Source organism: Pteropus medius, unplaced genomic scaffold, assembly GCF_902729225.1.
Source record: "Pteropus medius unplaced genomic scaffold, Ma_sr-lr_union100, whole genome shotgun sequence".
Classification (NCBI taxonomy): Eukaryota; Metazoa; Chordata; class Mammalia; order Chiroptera; family Pteropodidae; genus Pteropus; species Pteropus medius.
In genome coordinates, this window is record NW_024354500.1 from 15,185,553 (window position 1) to 15,203,572 (window position 18,020).

Genomic DNA, 18,020 nt, shown 5'->3' on the forward strand with positions numbered 1-18,020 from the left:
CAGGTATTGGATGAACCAGATGTGGACTTAAAAGTAAATAAAAATGATGAGATTGGGAATTTGAGATAAAAACAACAAAAAAAGAAAAATATATAACTGAAAAGTAAAATAAATTTAAAAATAAACAAATAAAACAGAAGCAAACTCATAGATACAGAAAACAAATTGATGGTTGCCAGATAAGAGAAGGATTGGAAGGGATAGGTAAAAAGGTGAAGAGATTAAGAAGTACAAATTGGCAATTATAAAAATAGTCATGAAGAGGTAAAGTACAGCATAGAGAATATGGTCAATAATATTGTAATTCTATATGGTGTCAGATAAGTACTAGACTTATTGGGATGATCACTTCATAAGTTATATAAAGGTCTAATCACTATGTTGTATACCTGAAACTAATATAATATTGTTTATCAACTGTAATTGAAAAATAAAATTATTTAAAAAACCTCAATAGGTGAATTTAACAACAAAGTAGAGACACAGTTGGAGAATTAGTGAATCAGAAGCTGAGTCAACAGAAAATATTCAGACTAAAGCACGGAAAGGAAAAATACAGAAACAAAACGAGATGTTTTGATAGTTAAAAGGTCCAATACATGTGTAATTGGAGTCCCAGAAGGAGAAAGGTCAGAGAATAGAGCAGATACAGTATACAGTATTTCATGAGTAATTGAGTATTTTTTAATCCAAACTGGAAGATATCAATTTATAGATACAAGAAGTATCACAAACCCCAAGCAGTAATGATACAAAGAAAACCACATCTAGGTGCATGATAATAAAACTGCTGATAACCAAAGACAAAAAGAAAAATCTAAAATCAGCCACAAGAAAAAAGGAAAACCTTCAAAGGAGCAACAACTCTGACAGCTGACTTCTCCACAGAAATAATCAAGACCCAAAAGCAATATATATGTATAATGTTCTGAAAAGATATCTTCCAATCTAGCATTTTTTCCCCCAGTGAAAATATCCTTCAAATATATTGAAGAATAAAACATATATTTGAGGTAAAACAAATAAACAAACAAAAAGTCCCCACCAAAAAAACAAAAAAAACTTTTTTTTTCCCCAGCAGACCTGCTTTAAAAGAAATATTAAATAGTAGAAAGAAAATAATCTAACACAGAAACATGATAATTCAGACAGGAATAAAAAGCATTGGAATGAGTAAATATAAAGGTAAATCTAAATGAATATTGCACACAATAATAATGTTTTGTGAGTTTAAAAATATATGTCAAGTCATGCACCACTAAACGATGGGGATGTATTCTCAGTAATGAGTTGTTAGGCAATTTCATCATTATTCAAACATCATAGAGTATACTTACACAAACCTAGATAGCATAGCTTCCTACTGTAATTGTATGTGCTGTAGTTTCGTATGATTGGCAATGCAATAAGTTTGTTTACATAGGAATCACTACAAACACATGAGTAATGTGTTGTGCTATGATGTTACAATGGCTACAACGTCACTAGGTGTTAGGAATTCAGCTCCATTATAATCTTATGGGACCACCATTGTATATGTGGTCTGTCTTTGACCAAAATGTCATTATGCTGTTAATGACTGTATATTTAAGATGCATAACAATAAATAACATAAAAGAAAAGAAGTTTCTATTAAGTAACTGGATGTTATGTAACCATTGTCCAGGAATTAGTAAAAGTTCTCATTTATATTAGTCAATGATGTATAAAGTAGTCTGTAGGGTAACCACTAAGAAAAAGTAGAGCAATTTAAAAAGTAAAAGCTAATAAAGGGGAAAATGAAATAATAACAAAAATTAATTCAAAAAAAGGCAGGAGAGGAGAAAAAATATAGAGAGCAGTGGGACAAATAAACAAATAATAAGATGGTAAGTTTAAACCTAGATATATTAGTAATTATATTAAATATAAATGGACTAAAATTTTCATGCAAAAGGCAATGATTGTCAGACTCATTTTTTAAAACAACAAAACAAAACAAAATACTTTATATGTTGCTTTAAGAAGCTGAACTTAAATATAATGACACAGAAAGTTGGAAAGTAAAATGATGGAATAGTATATGCAATGTGAAATTATGAAAAAGAAAGTTTATATCAGACAAGCTTATATTAGATCATATAATAAGAAGTATTATTAAGAATAAAGATGGATGTTTTCAAGTTATAAAATGTTCAAACAGGTAAATAAAACATTTTTAAATGTGTATATGTGTAAAATAACAGCATCATAAATGATAAAAGAAAAATAACAGAATAGGAGAAATATGCAAATTGTGAGAAATTTTAATTATCAGTAACTGATACACCATGCAAACAGAAAAATCAAACCATAAAATTTTTGATTAAATTATTAATACACTTGACATAAATGACATATATAGAGCAGTATACCATCTACAAACTAATGGACATTATTACAATTACACATGGACCATTTTCCAAAATTGACCACAGGCTTGAATGTAAATTAAATTTAAACAAATGTCAGCAGGAGATGGGACTGGGGAAAGTTAAAATGTCATAAAGTTTGCTGTTCTTATTGAGATTCAACCATTTTTCTTGAATAAGTGCCCTCCGAGTTACTTCAGCCTTTGATTAAGATCCAGAGTTCTGAAAAAGTTAATTCTGACAGTTTTTCATCACTTTTATGGAGGGACAGAATTTTGGAGTTTCTTACTCCTTCATTTTAACTGATAGCCTCAAAAAATATAACCCATAGTAAAAAAATACATTCCAATGAAGTTATAAAATGTATTGACTACATAATAATAATAATACAATACAAAATTTGTGGGACACAGGTAAACCTGAACTTAGAGGAAAATATATAGTTTTACATTTATATATTTTAGAAAAAGGAAGAAAAACAATAAATTCAATATTTATCTTAAGAAATTAGAAAATTAAACCCAAATAAAATTGAAGGATGGAAAAGATATAGAGAAGAAATTTATGAAATACTGAAAATTGAATAATAAAGAAATACAAAAATTTGTTCCTTATCAATCTAATTGATGAACTATTAACAAAGTTGATCAATAATATAGAATGAAGTTACAAGTGTCCAATATCATGAATGAAAATAAGGTTGTCTATCACTACACACCAAAATTAACTCAAAATGGATTAAGGATCTGAATAGAAGACCTGAAACAATAATGCAAAGAAGAAAACATACGAACAAAACTCAAGGACCTTGGACTTAAAGAATATTTTATGAATTTGACCTCAAAGGCAAGGGAAGTAAAGGCAAAAATAAACGAATGGGACTACATCAAACTAAAAAGCTTCTGCTCAGGCAAAGAAACTGTCAACAAGGTAAAGAGACAACCATTCAAATGAGAAAGTATATTTGCAAGCAATGCCTCCAATAAGGGCCTAATATCCAAAATATACAAAGAACTCATATGACTCAATAACAACAAATAAACAAATGATCCAATCAAAAAATGGGCAGAGGACCTGAACAGACACTTCTTCCTAGAGGACATACAAATGGCCAACAAATATATGAAAAAGATGCTCAACATCGCTAGCTATTAGGGAAATGCGAATCAAAACCACAATGAGATACTATCTAACACCTGTTAGAATGGCTATAATCAATAGGACAAGTAATAACAAATGAAGATGATGTGGGGAAATAAGGAACTGTCATACACTGCTGGTGAGACTACAAATTGGTACAGCCACTATGGAAAACAGTATGGAGGTTCCTCAAAAAACTAAGAATTGATCTACCATATGATCCAGCAATCCCACTACTGGGTATTTACCTCATGACTTGAAAACCCATATCTGTAAAGATATTTGCACACCAGTATAGCAGCCTTATTCACAGTGGCCAGGACATGGAAGCAACTGAAGTGCCCTACAATAGATAATTGGCTGAAGAATCTGTGGTACATATATACAATGGAATATTACTCAGCCATAAGAAGAGATGAAATACTGCCATTTGCAACAACATAGCTTAACCTCAAAATAGTCATCCTAAGCAAAATAAGCCAGACAGAAAAAGTTGAAAATCATATTATATCACTTATATGTGGGATATAAACCTAAAAGCAACACATGAACAGGACAAAGAAACAGGCTCAGGGACAGGACAATGGACTAGTGGTTGCCAGAGGGTAGGGAATAGGGGAGGAGGGGAGAGATATACAGGGTAAAGGAGTTCAAATATAGGGGAGTAGGAAGAGGATGAAGTGGGTAAAGGGGATCAAATATATGGTAGCTGAAGGAAACTGGACTTTGGATGGTGAACACATAATAGAATATACAGATGTCGAATTATAATGTACACCTGAAAATTATATGATTGTATTAACCAATGTTACCCCAATAAACTTGATTAAAAAGAGAATGAAAATAAGAATGGTACTACTTATCATACAGTATTAAAAAGTTGATAAAAGACACCAAAAGCACATGAAACCAAAGGAAAAAAAGATAAATTGTACTTCATCAAAATCAAGAACTTTTGTATATCAAAGGCTATTATCAAAGAAGTGAAAAATAACCTACAAAATGGGAGAAAATATTTGCAAATCATATATCTGATAAGAGATTAATATCCAGAATATATAAAGATCTCATAAATAAAAAACAAAACCTAGTTCAAAAATTGACATAGGACTAGAGGAGACATTTCTTCAAGGAAGATATACAAATGGCCCATTAGTACAGAAAAAGATGTTCAATATCATTAGTTATTAGGGAAACAACCCAGTGTCCATCAACAGAAGAATGGATAAACAAATATGGTATATGCATACAGTAGATATTATTCAGCCATAAGGAGGAAAGAAGTTTTAACACACAGTGTAATATGGATGGACCATGAAAATATGCTCACTGAAATAAGCCTGGCACAGAAGGATAAATATTGTATGATTCTGCTGATATAAAGTCCGTAGAATAGAAAAACTAAATAAGACTAAAAGTAGTATAGAATTTAACAGGAACTGAGGTGAGGAAGGAACAGGGATTTACTGTTTAATGTGTACAGAGTTTCAGTTTGGGATGATGAAAAAGTTTTGGATATGGATAGTGATGACAGTTACACAACATTGTGAATGTATGCAATGCCACTAAATTGTACACTTCCAAATGGTTAAAAAGTTAATTATGAGCAACTTTATATTAACACATTTGAAAAATAGGATGAAATGGAAAAATTCTTGAAAAAAGCATATCATAACTCATCAAATCTGCCATAGGAAAAAATATAAAATCTATTAAAATTACATCTGTTAAAAATTAAATCCATAATTAGAAAACTTCTCACTTCTCAAAAAAAATAAAAAATAAGGGAATTCTTTCTAATTTATTTTATGAGGCTAGCATAATCTTGATACCAAAACCTGACAAGGACATTATAAAGAAGAAAAATTAATTGGATTTTTTTCTGTTGTTATTGAGTTGTATAAGTTCTTTATATATTTTGGATATTAACCCCTTATCAAATGTATTGTTAGCGAATATCTTCACCCAAACACCCAAACAGTTGTCTTTTTGTTTTGTTGATGGTTTCCTTTGCTGTACAAAAACTCTTGAGTTTGATGTAATCCCATTTGTTTATTTTTTCTTTTGTTTCCCTTTCCCAAGAAGATGTATCTGAAAAATGGCTATTATCAATAGATCAAAAAACAAGTGCTGGTGAGGAAGCGGAGAAAAGGGAACCCTCATACATTGTTGGTAGGATTGCAAACAGGCTATGGAAAACAGAAATTATGTTTCTGTTTTATATATGGTTTATATATACAATGGAATATTACTCAGCCATTAAAAAAAAATGAAATCCTACCATTTGCAATGACCATGAATGGACCTAGAGGTTTTTGTGCTGAGTGAAATAGGTCAGACAGAGAAAGATAAATACCATATGATTTCACTTATATGTGGAATCTAAGGAACATAAAGAACAAACTAATCAAAAACAGACTCACAAATATAGTGGACAATTTGGTGATGGCCAGGGAGAAGGGATTTGGAGGGCTGGGAGAATGGGGTGAAGGGTTAAAGAAGTACAAATTAGTAGTTGGTAGATGGTCACGGGATGGGGAGCATGGCATAGGGAATGCAGTTAGCATTAATATGATGGCTATGTAGAGGGCCAGGGGAGGGAGGGAGGGATAGGTGAGATCGTTTTATGAATTATATAGATGTCTAATCAATGTATACATGACACTTGAAACTAATTTAAATAAATAAATTTTTTAAAAAAGAATTATAAGCTAATCTCTTCCATGAGCACAGGTGCAAAAAAAAAAACAACAATAATATCAACTGAGTGTAGCAATCTATAAAAAAGATAATACATAATTAGAAAACTTACATGAGCACAGGTGCAAAAATTAAAAAAAACCAATAATATCAATTGAATATAGCAATCTGTAAAAAAGATAATACATAACTAAATGCAATTTATCATATGAAGGTAAAACTGGTTTATACCTAAACTCGATCACTGTAATTCAATCAATATAATTCATCACATTACCAGAATAAATGAAAGAAATTTAATAGAGTAAATAGATAAAATTTATGGTAAAAATAATGATGAAATTCATGATAAACAAATTAGGAATAGAAGGCAATTTCCTTGGTTTACATATTTACACATTCAAATTTCATATCTAATGATGAATTATTGAAAGATTCTTTCTCACTCCCAGACTGGAGAATGTTGTTTTTACCACTTATATTCAACATTGTAACGAATACCTTAGTCTAGTTAATGAAATATAACAGGAAAAAGAAGATGGAAGTTAAAAAGTCTCAAAAGGAAGAAATAGCACTGTAATTATTCACAGATTATATTTGCATAAATAGAAAATCCAACATATATAACAGATAAATTATTCAAACTAATAGGTGAATTTAGTCAGGTTGCTGGATATAAGGTCTGTATTAAAATTAAATTTTATTTCTATATACTAGCAACAAAATACTAGAAAACAAAGTTAAATAAACCATATAATTTGTAATAGCATCAAAGATATAAAATGCCTAGGAATAAATCTAATGAAGAATGTAAGTCTTCTACACAAAAAGCTACAGAATATTTTGAGTAAAGTTAACTTAATGGAGGAAGATACTGTATTTATGGCTTAGATGACTCACTGTTTGGGTAGAACCACACTTTAAATGAAAATTTGTCTTTGATTATGGTCATAAAAAATTCTGAAATACATTTAAAAGTTGACATCTATTTTTAACTAATTCCATATGCTGCCAGTCATTGACTTCATGACAGTTGCTAAAATAAGATTTCATTTTTGCCTTTATAAGATTTTATTGGAAAAATGAAATAAATATTTTGCAAGAAAAATTAACTTAAAAGTGTAACGGTTTGCAAAAAATATATGTTATATACATATTAAAACATTAACCAGAAGAAAATAACGATATCACTTACTTCAAATTGATATATTGTATATGTAGATTCAATGTGATCCCAAGAGGTATTTTTACAGAAAATGACAAGCTGTTTCTAAGACTTATATGGAAATCAAACTTTTAAGAATAGCCAAGGAAATATTGAAAAGGTAACTAATTTGATGGACTTACTCATCAGAAATGAAGACGTTTTGTAAATGTACCGAAATTCAGAAAGCATAGTCTCAGTACAAATCTCTATAAATAGATCAATGTAACAGATTTGCAAGTCCAGAAACAGATCTATATCTATAATACATTGATTTATAAAGTGATACTATAGAACAGTAGGCAAAGGGAAAGTATTTTCACTAAACATTTGCAAGGCCAATTGTTATCCATATTGTGGAAAAAAATGAATCTTGACCTATATCTCCTACCACATTAAATATTAGCTTCTGATGACTATAGCTGTAAATATGAAAGAGAAATACTAATGCTCCCAAGAAAAAAACTTGGGAGAATATTTTTATGAATTTAGTAGGCTAAGTTTTCTTAAACAGGTAACAGAAAGCCCTAACTATAAAGGAAAAAATATTGCATTAAAATCAATCAAGAACTTTGATTTATCATAAGACAGCAAAAAGAGACTAACAGTAAGCTATAGAGTATGGAAAGATATTTTTAATGCATATATTAGTTTTCTAGGGCTGCCATACAAAATACCACAGACCGAGTGACTTAAACAAGAGAATTTTATCTTCTCACAGTTCTGGAAGCTGAAAGTCCAAGATCAAGGTGCCAGCAGGTTGGTTTCTCCAGATCTTTTTCTTCTTGGCTTGCAGATGGTCACTTTCTTACTGTGTTGTCATGTGGCCTTTTTCTCTGTATACAAGTATCCTTGGTGTCTCTTCCTCTTCTTATAGGAATATCAGTCATATTGGATTAGAGCCCCACCCTAAGTACATAATTTAACCTTAATCACCTCTTTAAAGGCCCTATCTCTAAATAGTCACGTAAGGTATCGGGATTAGCACTTTAACATAAATTTTAGGGAACACAATTCAGTCCATAACATGTACTTAGCAAAGGACATGTGTTCAGTATATCTTGCCTCTTTCAAGCCAGTAAGAAAAAGAAAACCTGATAGAAAAACAGGCCAAAGTATTTAACAGTACTTTTCAAAAAAGGAAATTTGAAGGTTATTAACTTATGAAGAGATGCTCAACACTATTACTCATTAGTAAAATAAAAACGTATATCATAAGAAACCCTATACACCAACTTTAATGGATAAATTTATATACTGATAATACTAAGAGTTGTCAAAGATGTGGATTAACTGGAAATCTCATATACTGCTTGTAAGAGAATGAATTGGTACAAGAGTGAATTTTAGAAGACTTTTGTCAATATGTACTAAGGTTGAACATGAGTGTGTTCATATCCAAAAACTTGTAGTTCTACTCTTAGGTATACACCCATGGGAACACATACATATGTGCACCTAAAAACATGCACAATAGTTTTCATAGTGGCACTATGAACCAGTGCATAACTGGAAACAGTACTCGGTTTCCGTCAGCAGTATAATGAATAAATGTATTGTGATAAATTTGTACTATAGGATCCTATATGGCAATGGAAATGAATGAACTGTAATTACACAACAGCATGGATGAATCTCAGAAACAAAATTTACTGAGAGAATTAAAATAATTTTTCTGCATAACTTTATTTTTTTTTTGAAGTTTAAAAACTATGTTAATAGAAGTGAGGATAATGGCTAACTTTGGGGAAGGGGAATTGTAGTGAATATATATATAAATCATGGGAATAGGAGCAGTGTTTTAGAGTGCTAATGATGTTCTATTACTTGGACTGGTTGATGGTTACCTAGGTAGGGGTACTTTGTGAAAATTCATTGTTTTCTCTATATGTATACTCCAAATGGTTTATTAAAAATACAAAAATTCCCTGAAAACAGTGAAACGTTAATACATATATTGATATGTGGTGGTGGGAAGATACTTTTGGGTGGGAGGTTCTTAATTTTGAATCTCAAATATCTTCCAAATCCCTCTTTTCTATCTATATAGGTTCTATCTGATGTAGGTTCTATTCTCATACTCTTAATTTTACTTCCTTTGCAGGATTGCTTTAGAGAAGCTGACAATTAACCTACTGCCACTTGAAAGGATGGTCAGTACTATTATGTAATATATTAAAAACATGAAATGTGATTGTTTGCAAACAACACAATAATTTAAAATGTAAGTTTGATAGGAGTATTTAATAAAATTATCTGACTGGCAGGTGGCAAGAGTTTTTGAGCCCAGATTTTCACTAGTACATAAACCTCATGTTGACAATTTATATATTTGATGTTACTCATAACCTGTGTTTATTTAGACTTAGAGAATTTCTGTGTATAGCTTCATGTATTATTTTGTCCTTCTGTACAAGCACAGTTCTGTGAAAACCAAGAATTTAATGCAGAAAACAGACTTATTTACATTTTGTAGGTCTAGTGGGGAAAGTCTTTTAGTTATGGATCAATAATAAATGCCAAACACTTAGCTAGACTTAGATGCATTATACTTCTCAGGAGAAAAGAAGGAGACTGGTGAAAACATTTATCACATATAAGGTATAGTATTTGGTGGTTTTTTTTTTTACGTTAGCTTATTTAATGTTTGCTAGATGGCATACAAGGTAGATATTTCTATCCCTAACTTTCAGAAAGAAAATCTTGAGGCTCAGAGAATCTAACTTACCAAGACTGTACAGTGAGTAAATGGCAGCTATAAAATTTAATCCCTTTATGTCTGGCTCTAATCTCATGTTTCAATCATGCTGCTACATAGTTTCTTAGAAATTACATGCCATTTAGATTTTCATTTGCTTATTTGCCATTCATTCATTCACCTATTCATTCAATAGGCATATGTTGAATAAATATTGAATGGATGATACTTATTTAATGAAATCTGACAAGCCATTCAGATTACATTAACACAAACTAGACTACAAAGGCTTTAGTCATGTATGAGGCATGTGGTTTTCTCTTATCATCATCATATGCAGATTTCTCCTTTTACCACGTAGCTCATGAATTACTGGAATTCTACTTATCTCTGCTTTTTGTGTCTGTATTGAATGTCGATTTAGATCGCTACTGAATTGAGAGGTGATTTAATGAACATACAATCTATTTTTATGCCTAGGGATGTATTAAAAACTGTGTTACTTTTTCCTGTAGTCGTTTCAGGTAAATGTGTGTTTCATCATGAAATGTCAATATAATAATTGTTTTGGAATTTGTGAAGAGGATCCTTGTACTTTGTGACCAGAGAAACAAAATATGTGTTTATGTTACTAGGATTTTGATTTTAGATGGACTGTTTTTCTCACCTATGTTTTCAAATTTCTACAAATAGTATGTTCACAAAAGGCAAAAGCTTTACAAATATAATTACACCTGAGTAAATAGCTTGGAAGTCCATTACATTGGTGGACACTTGATTAATTGTATATTCTATTACTTTACCAGTATTTGCTTTTAGTGGTGTAGTCTTTATTGTCTCTTGGCATGGAGATCAGGATGCTAAACCTCTATTATTTGCGGTGAAAAAAGACTACTAAAATATCTATCACTAGGAAAGCAAGTTCTTTCTTAGTCATTGAAATAAAGAAAACACTAGTATAAAATATAACTACAGTTAACCCTTGAACAACATGAGTTTGAAATGCATGGGTCCACTTATACACAGATTTTCTTCAATAAATATACAGTAGGCCCTCCATATCCCCAGGTTTTGCATCCACAGATTCAACCAACTGTATATCGAAACAGTATTTTTGATCAATGTTTGGGAATCCACAGCCAGCCGCAGAGTGCCAACTTAAATTATATGCAAATTTTTCACTGTTGGTGGGAAAGGTGAGTGTGTTGGTGTCTCTAATCCCTGTGTTGTTTCAGAGTCAACTGTATATTATAATATGACTAGGAAATGAGAGTCAAATCATTATTCGAACTTTTGCTATTGCTTAAAAATATTTCTGATATGCCCTTTACAGAATTTTCCTCAAAGTCAGTTAATCAATCCACACAAGAATTAATTTTAATATATCTAATTTTTGACTTATTGAACTCTACTCCCAAAGACTCTAAATTCAGTGTATTCTGGAGGAGGGCGAAGAATCAGTATTAAAAATAAAGATTTCCAGGTATTTTTGGTGAACAGTCAGGTTTGAGATACATTGGTTTAATCTGTATGATTATGAGTATGATGCTTAATCAGGAATATTAATTTGCTAATGAATCTTGTTGCTTCTAAATGAGCCTTGCTTACTTGCTTCTTTCCTTTCTAAGTGTCAGATTGCAGCTGCAATAGTTAGGCTGGGTACACTTGAGGCCAAGAAAACCTTCGCATTGTGAGTTTTAGTAGTCTTGTTAGAAGCACTTTGACTTGAGAGCACTTTCTTGCATCACAGGAATTTACACCCCAGCAAGGACCCCAGGGGATGGGGCAAACTTGCTGTTGAGGTAGCTTATGGAAACGTAGAATGATGGCTACCTCTGTGGAAATGCCAAAGTTATCTGGTAGGTGGTATAGGTAGGAAGAAAGAGGCTGAGGGAAATGAGCATGCTGGAATTGGATATATTATGTAAAGCACTGAGGCTGCCCTTTCCATGGCCTATTTGTAGTGGATGACTGAGTGTGGTAGGAATGTTAAGACAGTTCATGTCAGATACAGGACTCCACTGATAGCCAGCTTTGTCCTGAGGGCTCCCTGATGGCCTTGTTTAGATGGCACAACAGTCTAATATTCTTTAATTAAATCTTCTCTCAGACTTGATTGACAATTTCTTCGCCTTACTTGACATTCCCCCAACCCTATCTTCACTCATATAAGCATTTTCTCTAATACACATTTTAGTAGTTATAAATCAATTGAACATTTGTCCTTGGGATCTTAGAGACAAGTACTCTAGACCTGCTCAGCTATCTAATTAGTCAACTCTTGGCCTCACTGGAGTGAATGTGTAGAACAAGGTCTCTGTCAATAAGAAATCTCAATTACTGTCACAACCACTTTGTAGAAAGGTGATTGAGGTTTATGCTAATTTCCTCATGCCCAAATTACCATTACGATAAAAATATTCGATTATGTCTAATATAGCTTTATATTTAGTGTATTCTATATTATGTTATATTACTATATTATATTAATTATATTATATTATTATAATGATACTGTGATTCTCTTTTAAATAGATGACCTAACTAAAGTACCTTAACCTATAGCTAAATATATGGAACAAAACCAGTGACTATCATGTTTAGGGATTATGGTGTCTGGGGGAAAAAAGATGATTTGGAAAAAACACACATCATAGTTTTAGTTCAAAAATGAATAAGTGTGATAGGAAAAAAAATGGCGTACATGATAGAGGCTCTGTTTATCCCTCTGGCGACCAAATCAAAGTTGTGATGGAAACAAGGAGCAAGCAGCAAGGAAAAATTGCCTGGTATCTTGATGAACAAGTCATACAACTAGGGAGAAATCCAAGAAAGCACCCTGCAATGGCAGGAGGTTGTACGGGGTGAGGACACGGGGCTGCCTGATCTCTAGTGGCTCAGTGAGACAGAGGCAGCAGCAGTGGCAGAGGCAGAAGCCTCTTAAAGGGGCCACGTCTGCCAGTGGATTTTTGCAGTGACAGACTTCTCTCTCTGAGCACCAGTGCCGATTTGGCTGCGCACAGGGGGCACCAGGGACTTACAGGGAGACATTGTTGGAGCCAAGGCGAGAATCACACTGTATAGAAATGCTGGCGGTATCCATTGTTCCCTATTGAGCCCTCCCCTCTCCCAGTGCATGGCCACAGCGCTGCCATAGCCAAGAAGTCATCGAACTGGATAACAGAGGATTCCCTGAAACCCTACCACCCCCAATTCATGGCCCCACCCAAGCCACATCTAGGTATATCCTCAGCGAGTCAGGTACTCCTTGCTGAGCAGCACCTAGGCTCACATTGGAGACAGCTGGCCTCGGTTTCTGGCGTGGCCTTTTGAGGCTACTGTGAACACAGCATCTGTGGATTGCTTGCTGAATCTTAACAGGTGGTCCCAGAGGGGCAGAGGCTTGGGCTAAGTTTGGCCTGCAGCTGAACCCCGTTCAAGACTGTCCCACTGGACACCTACTTCACAAATTCACACTAATAAGACCGAGAGACTTAGGAGCTTTGCTTAGTGCATAGAAACAGACATGGAAAGGCAGCCGAAATGGGAAGATAAAGAAGCAGAAACCATATGAGAGAAGAGAACAGAGATCCAGATATAATGGAGTCAAATAATCTAACAGATGCAGAGTTCAAAACACTGGTTATAAAGATGCTCAATGAACTTCTGGGAAGTGTAGATAAATTCAGTGAGAACTTCAACAAAGAGATAAAAAAAACATAAAAGTGGAAATGGACATTATAAAAGGGAACCAGTCTGAAATGAAGACTATATTATCTGAAATGAGAAGTATATTAAATGAAATAAACAAAGGAATAAACAAAGTGAATAAAGAAAAGGATCAAATGCCCTATCAAGATGATGGGAAAGCCAAGGAGAAACCAACAGAATGGCAAGAGATGAGATGCCAAGACTATAAAAATAATTTAAGTAGCATATGGAACACTATTAAGGGTCCAAATATCTGTTTGATCAGCATAACCGAAGAAAATCATGATGTCGAACAGCTGTTTGAAGAAATAATGATGGAAAACTTCCCTAACCTGGTGAAGGAAATGGACATAAAACCCCAGGAAGCTCAGAGAATTCCAAAAATCAGGGATCCAAAGAGGCCCGCACCAAGACACATCATAATTAAAATGCCAAAGGTTAAATACAAAGAGAGAATCTTAAAAGCAGCAAGAGAAAAGCACCCATAAGACTGGAAGCTGATTTCTCAAAAGAAACTATGCAGGACAGAAAGACTTGACACAAAATATTTGACATGAAGAAAACCCAGGATCTACAACCAAGAATACTTTAGCCAGCAAAGCTATCTTTGGAGTCAAAAAACAGATAAAGAGCTTCCCAGACAAAAATAAGCTAAAGGAATTTATCAACACCAAGCCAATATTAAAGACAGGAAATGTTGGAGGGATTTCTTTAAGAAGAAAAACATGTATCAAAAACAGAAATAAAGAATGGTAATAACTAAATTCCTATCAACAAGTACCTCAAATGGAAAAGAATTAAGTGCTGCAACCAAAAGGTAGAGTGGCTGAATGAATAAGAAAACAAGACTGCTACATATGCAGCCTACATGACACTTACTTAAGACTAAAAGGAAGGTGATGGAAAAAGATATTGCTTTGATGGACCTAGAAGGTATTTAAGTCAGACAGAAAAAGATAAACACTATATGATTTCACTTATATGCAGAATCTAAAGAATAAAAAGAACAAACTAATCAAAAACAGACTCACAAATATAGTAGACAATTTAGTGATGGACAGAGGGGAGAGAGGTTTGAGGGTCTGGGAGAATGGGGTGAAGAGTTAAAGAAGTACAAATTAGCAAGTGATGGATGGTCATGGGGATGGGGAGCATGGCATAAGAAATGCAGTTAACATTAATACATTGTTTAGGTGGAGGGTCAGGGGAAGGAGGGAGAAATTGGGGAATCGCTTTATGAATTATATAGATGCCTAACCAATGTACTGTATTCTTTGAGCTAATTAAAATAAATAAATTTGAAAAAATGAATAAGTGAGATTTCAAAAATTTTAAAACATTTTCTGTAATTTTCTATAATGGTAGATACATATCATTCATTATACATTTGTCCAAACCAATGTTGTACATTCCATGAGTTTGAACCCTAATGTAAACTATGACCTTTGGGTGATAATTAGATATCAAAATAGGTTCATCAGTTGAGCAAATATACCACTGATAATTATCTGGTTATGGTGGAAGATGTTGATAATGAGGAAGGCTATGCATGGATTGAGGCGAAGGGTATATGGAAAATCTCTGTATCTCCTCCTAATTTTGCTGTGAACCTAAAGCTGCTCTAAAAATTAAGTCTATTAAAAAATAAAGAAAAGAAAAAGAATCTCAAAATATATTTTTTTCCTCTACCTTTTAATTTGCTAGAGAAAAAAAACTGAACTGGAATTATTTGTTAACTGTTTTTCCAAATGGGGTAATTTTCTAGTTAGATTCTCATTTCTCTTAATGTAATTTTAAGAAAGTATGTAAAGAACTAGTTGTACCCATGAAATCTCAGGTGTTAGCTTTCATCCCAAATGACTATATGGGTATCATATAGTCATTAAAAGAGGTTTGTTACAGTTCCAAATGTTTCCAGATGTTTGAGACAGCAAATGAAATGTAGTTATATGATCACCCTAAATTGAGCTCTACTCCATAGCATCTAAATTGAGCTCTACTCCATAGTATAATAAAACTTTTATTTTTTCTCTTTAAAATAAGTAGGGGAATTCACTCTTTCAAAAACTATCTTCTTTTATGTATTTTATATTAGTGAGATGTATAATTTCACTTATCATTTACCTCTGCTGTCACTGATTTTTAAGAATTCTATTTTAAACATTAATTTTCCCTTCATCATTCACCTTTAAAAAATTGCTTTTAGCTCTTTTACAACATCACCATGTATTAGTAATATACAAAAGGATAAGTTTCTGGAAAAAACACCTATACGTACATATACATCTCACTTCTGGAAATATGTCACTGAAACTATTATTTCAACAAAAGAGAAAATAGGCCTAAGTTATATAAATGAGTCATTATTTATTCCTGCCTCTATTTTCTGATTACAAAGAAAATGATGATTTTGTGATTTCCAGATATTGTCTGACATGCTAACCCCCATACTCAACCTCACAGCTCCTTCATCTATTTCTTCTAATTTAATTTATATGACTGTTTACATCTGTACTCTGTCCAGTTTTCATTTATGTAGCCCTCTTCTAATTTATATTGACTTAATTTTCACAAGCCAATCACACTTTGAATTTTCCCAGCTTGGAACCTGTATTTTATGGGAAATTGCTTGCAAAACCCTGGTCAGGTGGGTGGACACATTTTATTCAAGGCCCTCCTGACTCAAGCTCATACAGTCTCCATTCGAATCTCATTATACAGGAGTAAGCTCACATACCTACTCCAATAAGATTTAGGTGGAAAGTTTGATTGAAAGCTGCAGAACAGCCTTGTTATCGAATCATGATTTTCTGGGAAGTCCTCTCTCATTAGTCCTCAACAACTTTATACAAGACTGACTAAAGTCTAAATCACTTGCTTTGCTTATTTTATCTATCTATCTATCTATCTATCTATCTATCTATCTATCTATCTATCTATCATTTATTTTAATTTGCTTTATTTTCACTGTTGATTTAGGCACTTTCATAGGTCCATTTGAATGGCTGTGATCTTGTACTAAAAGTCCCTATGTTTTGGTATTTCCCATCAAAAGTACATTAAAGATGTGCGAAGGTTGGCAGTAGAGCACAAACGTATGGGTCAGGATTAGTAATTACTAGCTTGTGACCTTGAGAAAGTTATATAACTTCTTTGACATTCAATTTCTTTTGTAAAATGGGCATAATAATGCTCACACTTCAGGATTGTTGTTAAAGTCATGAGTATATTTAGTGAGTGCCAGTCTCTTCCTCTCTTTTTCTTTCCTTTCAGTAGATCTTCTCGTTACGTAAATGTTCCATAAATGTATATCTGCAATATGATGTTGTGTATTCAATGCTCACATGACTCCTATTTTGACTGTGTTACATTCTAATGTGTTTCATTGTAATCATATTCCCTTCTCTACTTAAATCAACAACCATCCCCTTCCCCACCTATCACCTGCCTAGAATTGGCCAGAATGTATGCTGACGTGATTATGAACTTTTTGAAATCACTGCATCTGCCATTTATTTGCCTCTCATTCTTCCAGCTCCTTGTTTACTTGCCTTGTCACAGGAAGGATGAGATATACTGTTAAAGTAAATTAAAGATAAAAACAGAGATGGATTTACTGTTAATTTAATAAAGCTTAAGTTTCAGGGACCCCCCACTAGCAAGGGCAGGTTTTTATTATTGTGAGACTAGGAAATAAACTTTGTAAAATATGTTAACAAAACAAATTTTTATCACTGATTTTAGATGACTGATTTATCATTTTATCCTCTCCAGAAAATAGTATATACAACTGTCATAAAAAAACTGTTCAAAGAATAGGAAGCAAAAATGTAGAAGATATATAGTATCAAACATTTAATTAACGAAAATATTATTTTCTAGATTAAACGATGTGTTGTAATCAACTTTTAAATTTTCTAAATTGTGATTTATTTTCTCATTTTCAATAAGCATTTACTTGCATATCTAATTTTATATTTATAATATAAAAATTTTTTTTGGAGATAGTCTCTCAAATTTATATACACTGTGAGCCCCACAGAACCTGGATCCACTCCTGAAGCAAAAGTAGCAAAGCAAGAGGTTACTGGCTGGGGATGTGGGGTGGCGATGGATCTTATTGCTTGAATTTAGGACTGAGTGAGAAATTTTCTAGAACTGCCAATGATAACATCTA

General features: G+C 32.8%; 1 long non-coding RNA gene across 1 annotated transcript in view; it reads left to right on the forward strand.

Annotated features, from left to right (window-relative positions):
• Window positions 1-8,155: 8,155 nt before the first annotated feature.
• LOC120594788 (uncharacterized) overlaps window positions 8,156-18,020 on the forward strand; it is a 256,575-nt gene continuing 246,710 nt past the window's right edge. The window contains exons 1-2 of the long non-coding RNA XR_005650692.1: window positions 8,156-8,193; window positions 9,539-9,587. This is a non-coding gene — a long non-coding RNA (uncharacterized LOC120594788). The remainder of the gene's footprint in view (window positions 8,194-9,538; window positions 9,588-18,020) is intronic.